This window comes from Salmo trutta, chromosome 1 (genome assembly GCF_901001165.1).
Source record: "Salmo trutta chromosome 1, fSalTru1.1, whole genome shotgun sequence".
In the NCBI taxonomy this organism is placed as follows: domain Eukaryota; kingdom Metazoa; phylum Chordata; class Actinopteri; order Salmoniformes; family Salmonidae; genus Salmo; species Salmo trutta.
Window position 1 is genome coordinate 78,115,164 of NC_042957.1, and position 5,788 is coordinate 78,120,951.

The window sequence follows — 5,788 nt, forward strand, 5'->3', positions numbered from 1 at the left end:
CCACAGTGTAACAGTTTGTCCATTCCTCTAATGGTATTTCTAGTGTTGTAGCCCACAGTGTAACAGTTTGTCCATTCCTCTAATGGTATTTCTAGTGTTGTAGCCCACAGTGTAACAGTTTGTCCATTCCTCTAATGGTATTTCTAGTGTTGTAGCCCACAGTGTAACAGTTTGTCCATTCCTCTAATGGTATTTCTAGTGTTGTAGCCCACAGTGTAACAGTTTGTCCATTCCTCTAATGGTATTTCTAGTGTTGTAGCCCACAGTGTAACAGTTTGTCCATTCCTCTAATGGTATTTCTAGTGTTGTAGCCCACAGTGTAACAGTTTGTCCATTCCTCTAATGGTATTTCTAGTGTTGTAGCCCACAGTGTAACAGTTTGTCCATTCCTCTAATGGTATTTCTAGTGTTGTAGCCCACAGTGTAACAGTTTGTCCATTCCTCTAATGGTATTTCTAGTGTTGTAGCCCACAGTGTAACAGTTTGCTCATTCCCCTAATTTTTTTATTTAACAAGGCAAGTCAGTTAAATAAAAATATTAGGGGAATGGGCAAACTGTTACCCTAATGGTAGGTTAAAGCTGGGTTTCCCAAAGTCAGTCCTGGTGAGGGTTTGACCGGGGTAGGCCGTCATGAAAATAAGAATTTGTTATTAACAGACTTGCCCAGTTAAATAAAGGTCAAATAAAATAAAAAATCCAGACGTTGTAAAATCTGGCATGTGTCTGCAATGTAGTGAGACAGGAACTCGACCAATGGCCTGGTAATCTGTTCCTAGATCTTTTGGTAAAGTCAATCCTTTACTGTAGGCTCATGTTGCGTAAGGTAAAGGCTTTTGCACTTGGAGACAATTGTTTGGCGTCCTAACGTGCCGCATGGAGAGCTGGACGATCAATATCGAGTGCTACTGAAGCCATGTATCTCCGTTGTGGGGGTTTAGATTCAGATCTCTTCGGGGAGTTACGGTAATGAGTAGTCCACTCCATGATGACGTCATCGGTAGATGAAAGCTAGTGGGTCCCGCCCATCGGGACTCGCACCGAAAAGAACGGAGAAACAAACCCAGCGTCACTGCTGTCGTGTTCTTCACATGTCCCATCTATTCTCCCAGATAAGTGTTTTGTTGTGAGAAAAGGTTACGAATTGACTGATTCCAATCTCAGACTGTAGGGAGTTAGTTTTATCTGCTGCTCGACCTCAAAAGGAAAGTGTTTTTGTTTCCTCCACGGAAAAGTTCAGAAAAGGTGAGTGGTGACGCGCTTTACTTCAAAGCATTGCGCAAACATGATTGATTAATTAACGCCATTCATATAATGCGTACAGCATTTATATCGTACAGCATTTAGAAACAGTTACGCTGTTAGCCTACATTATTAACACAGTCGAATGAAAATCAGTGCAGTCGCTCGATACAATCAAAATAACTGTAGTTGGCTATTTTACATAGATTTTTCATAATTAAGTCTAAAACATACACATTCATGATTAACTGATTGGGATTCAAAACGAAGTGAAGCATATTTTTTGGTTTAAATATTTGTAGTTGGAAGTTAGGGCGGGAGTGGGTTGCGTGGGGGCGGGGTAGTTTAGGGGGGGGGTTTAAGAGTCAAAGACTGGTGTAATCCCAGTTTTCTTCTGTTGAGTGTTGTCAATATGAATGGTTCTAGAAGGCTAGTGTTCTGTAGACTAGTGTTCTATTGTCAATATGAATGGTTCTAGAAGGCTAGTGTTCTGTAGACTAGTGTTCTATTGTCAATATGAATGGTTCTAGAAGACTAGTGTTCTATTGTCAATATGAATGGTTCTAGAAGGCTAGTGTTCTATTGTCAATATGAATGGTTCTAGAAGGCTAGTGTTCTATTGTCAATATGAATGGTTCTAGAAGGCTAGTGTTCTGTTGTCAATATGAATGGTTCTAGAAGGCTAGTGTTCTATTGTCAATATGAATGGTTCTAGAAGGCTAGTGTTCTATTGTCAATATGAATGGTTCTAGAAGACTAGTGTTCTATTGTCAATATGAATGGTTCTAGAAGGCTAGTGTTCTATTGTCAATATGAATGGTTCTAGAAGGCTAGTGTTCTATTGTCAATATGAATGGTTCTAGAAGGCTAGTGTTCTATTGTCAATATGAATGGTTCTAGAAGGCTAGTGTTCTATTGTCAATATGAATGGTTCTAGAAGGCTAGTGTTCTATTGTCAATATGAATGGTTCTAGAAGGCTAGTGTTCTATTGTCAATATGAATGGTTCTAGAAGGCTAGTGTTCTATTGTCAATATGAATGGTTCTAGAAGGCTAGTGTTCTGTAGACTAGTGTTCTATTGTCAATATGAATGGTTCTAGAAGGCTAATGTTCTGTAGGCTAGTGTTCTATTGCCAATATAAATGGTTCTAGAAGACTAGTGTTCTATTGTCAATATGAATGGTTCTAGAAGGCTAGTGTTCTGTAGACTAGTGTTCTATTGTCAATATGAATGGTTCTAGAAGGCTAATGTTCTGTAGACTAGTGTTATATTGTCAATATGAATGGTTCTAGAAGGCTAGTGTTCTATTGTCAATATGAATGGCTCTAGAAGGCTAGTGTTCTGTTGTCAATATGAATGGTTCTAGAAGGCTAGTGTTCTATTGTCAATATGAATGGCTCTAGAAGGCTAGTGTTCTGTTGTCAATATGAATGGTTCTAGAAGGCTAGTGTTCTATTATCAATATGAATGGTTCTAGAAGGCTAGTGTTCTGTAGACTAGTGTTCTATTGTCAATATGAATGGTTCTAGAAGGCTAGTGTTCTGTAGACTAGTGTTCTATTGTCAATATGAATGGTTCTAGAAGGCTAGTGTTCTGTAGACTAGTGTTCTATTGTCAATATAAATGGTTCTAGAAGACTAGTGTTCTATTGTCAATATGAATGGTTCTAGAAGGCTAGTGCTCTGTAGACTAGTGTTCTATTGTCAATATGAATGGTTCTAGAAGGCTAGTGTTCTGTAGACTAGTGTTCTATTGTCAATATGAATGGTTCTAGAAGGCTAGTGTTCTATTGTCAATATGAATGGTTCTAGAAGGCTAGTGTTCTGTTGTCAATATGAATGGTTCTAGAAGGCTAGTGTTCTGTAGACTAGTGTTCTATTGTCAATATGAATGGTTCTAGAAGGCTAGTGTTCTGTAGGCTAGTGTTCTATTGCCAATATAAATGGTTCTAGAAGACTAGTGTTCTATTGTCAATATGAATGGTTCTAGAAGGCTAGTGTTCTGTAGACTAGTGTTCTATTGTCAATATGAATGGTTCTAGAAGGCTAGTGTTCTGTAGACTAGTGTTCTATTGTCAATATAAATGGTTCTAGAAGACTAGTGTTCTATTGTCAATATGAATGGTTCTAGAAGGCTAGTGCTCTGTAGACTAGTGTTCTATTGTCAATATGAATGGTTCTAGAAGGCTAGTGTTCTATTGTCAATATGAATGGTTCTAGAAGGCTAGTGTTCTGTTGTCAATATGAATGGTTCTAGAAGGCTAGTGTTCTATTGTCAATATGAATGGTTCTAGAAGGCTAGTGTTCTGTAGACTAGTGTTCTATTGTCAATATGAATGGTTCTAGAAGGCTAGTGTTCTGTAGACTAGTGTTCTATTGTCAATATGAATGGTTCTAGAAGGCTAATGTTCTGTAGACTAGTGTTATATTGTCAATATGAATGGTTCTAGAAGGCTAGTGTTCAATTGTCAATATGAATGGCTCTAGAAGGCTAGTGTTCTGTTGTCAGTATGAATGGTTCTAGAAGGCTAGTGTTCTATTGTCAATATGAATGGTTCTAGAAGGCTAGTGTTCTGTAGACTAGTGTTCTATTGTCAATATAAATGGTTCTAGAAGACTAGTGTTCTATTGTCAATATGAATGGTTCTAGAAGGCTAGTGTTCTGTAGACTAGTGTTCTATTGTCAATATGAATGGTTCTAGAAGGCTAGTGTTCTATTGTCAATATGAATGGTTCTAGAAGGCTAGTGTTCTATTGTCAATATGAATGGTTCTAGAAGGCTAGTGTTCTGTTGTCAATATGAATGGTTCTAGAAGGCTAGTGTTCTATTGTCAATATGAATGGTTCTAGAAGGCTAGTGTTCTGTAGACTAGTGTTCTATTGTCAATATAAATGGTTCTAGAAGACTAGTGTTCTATTGTCAATATGAATGGTTCTAGAAGGCTAGTGTTCTGTAGACTAGTGTTCTATTGTCAATATGAATGGTTCTAGAAGGCTAGTGTTCTGTAGACTAGTGTTCTATTGTCAATATGAATGATTCTAGAAGGCTAGTGTTCTATTGTCAATATGAATGGTTCTAGAAGGCTAGTGTTCTGTAGACTAGTGTTCTATTGTCAATATGAATGGTTCTAGAAGGCTAGTGTTCTATTGTCAATATGAATGGTTCTAGAAGGCTAGTGTTCTGTAGACTAGTGTTCTATTGTCAATATGAATGGTTCTAGAAGGCTAGTGTTCTGTAGACTAGTGTTCTATTGTCAATATGAATGGTTCTAGAAGGCTAGTGTTCTGTAGGCTAGTGTTCTATTGTCAATATAAATGGTTCTAGAAGACTAGTGTTCTATTGTCAATATGAATGGTTCTAGAAGGCTAGTGTTCTGTAGACTAGTGTTCTATTGTCAATATGAATGGTTCTAGAAGGCTAGTGTTCTGTAGACTAGTGTTCTATTGTCAATATGAATGGTTCTAGAAGGCTAGTGTTCTATTGTCAATATGAATGGTTCTAGAAGGCTAGTGTTCTATTGTCAATATGAATGGTTCTAGAAGGCTAGTGTTCTGTTGTCAATATGAATGGTTCTAGAAGGCTAGTGTTTTATTGTCAATATGAATGGTTCTAGAAGGCTAGTGTTCTGTAGACTAGTGTTCTGTTGTCAATATGAATGGTTCTAGAAGGCTAGTGTTCTGTAGGCTAGTGTTCTATTGTCAATATGAATGGTTCTAGAAGGCTAGTGTTCTGTAGGCTAGTGTTCTGTTGTCAATATGAATGGTTCTAGAAGGCTAGTGTTTTATTGTCAATATGAATGGTTCTAGAAGGCTAGTGTTCTGTAGACTAGTGTTCTGTTGTCAATATGAATGGTTCTAGAAGGCTAGTGTTCTGTAGGCTAGTGTTCTATTGTCAATATGAATGGTTCTAGAAGGCTAGTGTTCTGTAGGCTAGTGTTCTGTTGTCAATATGAATGGTTCTAGAAGGCTAGTGTTTTATTGTCAATATGAATGGTTCTAGAAGGCTAGTGTTCTGTAGACTAGTGTTCTATTGTCAATATGAATGGTTCTAGAAGGCTAGTGTTCTGTTGTCAATATGAATGGTTCTAGAAGGCTAGTGTTTTATTGTCAATATGAATGGTTCTAGAAGGCTAGTGTTCTGTAGACTAGTGTTCTATTGTCAATATGAATGGTTCTAGAAGGCTAGTGTTCTATTGTCAATATGAATGGTTCTAGAAGGCTAGTGTTCTGTAGACCTAGAGGTCGACCGATTATGATTTTTTTCAACGCCGATACCGATTATTGGAGGACCAAAAAAAGCCGATACCAATTAATCGGCCGGTTTTATTTATTTGTAATAATGACAATTACAACAATACTGAATGAACACTTATTTTAACTTAATATAATACATCAATAAAATCAATTTAGCCTCAAATAAATAATGAAACATGTTCAATTTGGTTTAAATAATGCAAAAACAAAGTGTTGGAGAAGAAAGTAAAAGTGCAATATGTGCCATGTAAAAAAGCTAACGTTTAAGTTCCTTGCTCAGAACATGAGAACATA

The 5,788-nt window shown here is 37.1% G+C and overlaps 1 protein-coding gene across 1 annotated transcript in view; it reads left to right on the forward strand.

Annotated features, from left to right (window-relative positions):
- Nucleotides 1-1,015: 1,015 nt before the first annotated feature.
- The window catches only part of LOC115208391 (calcium-regulated heat stable protein 1), a 25,957-nt gene continuing 21,184 nt past the window's right edge, over nt 1,016-5,788 (forward strand). Inside the window, exon 1 of the mRNA XM_029776421.1 lies at nt 1,016-1,243. The gene's annotated coding sequence lies outside the window, so the exon portion shown is untranslated. The remainder of the gene's footprint in view (nt 1,244-5,788) is intronic.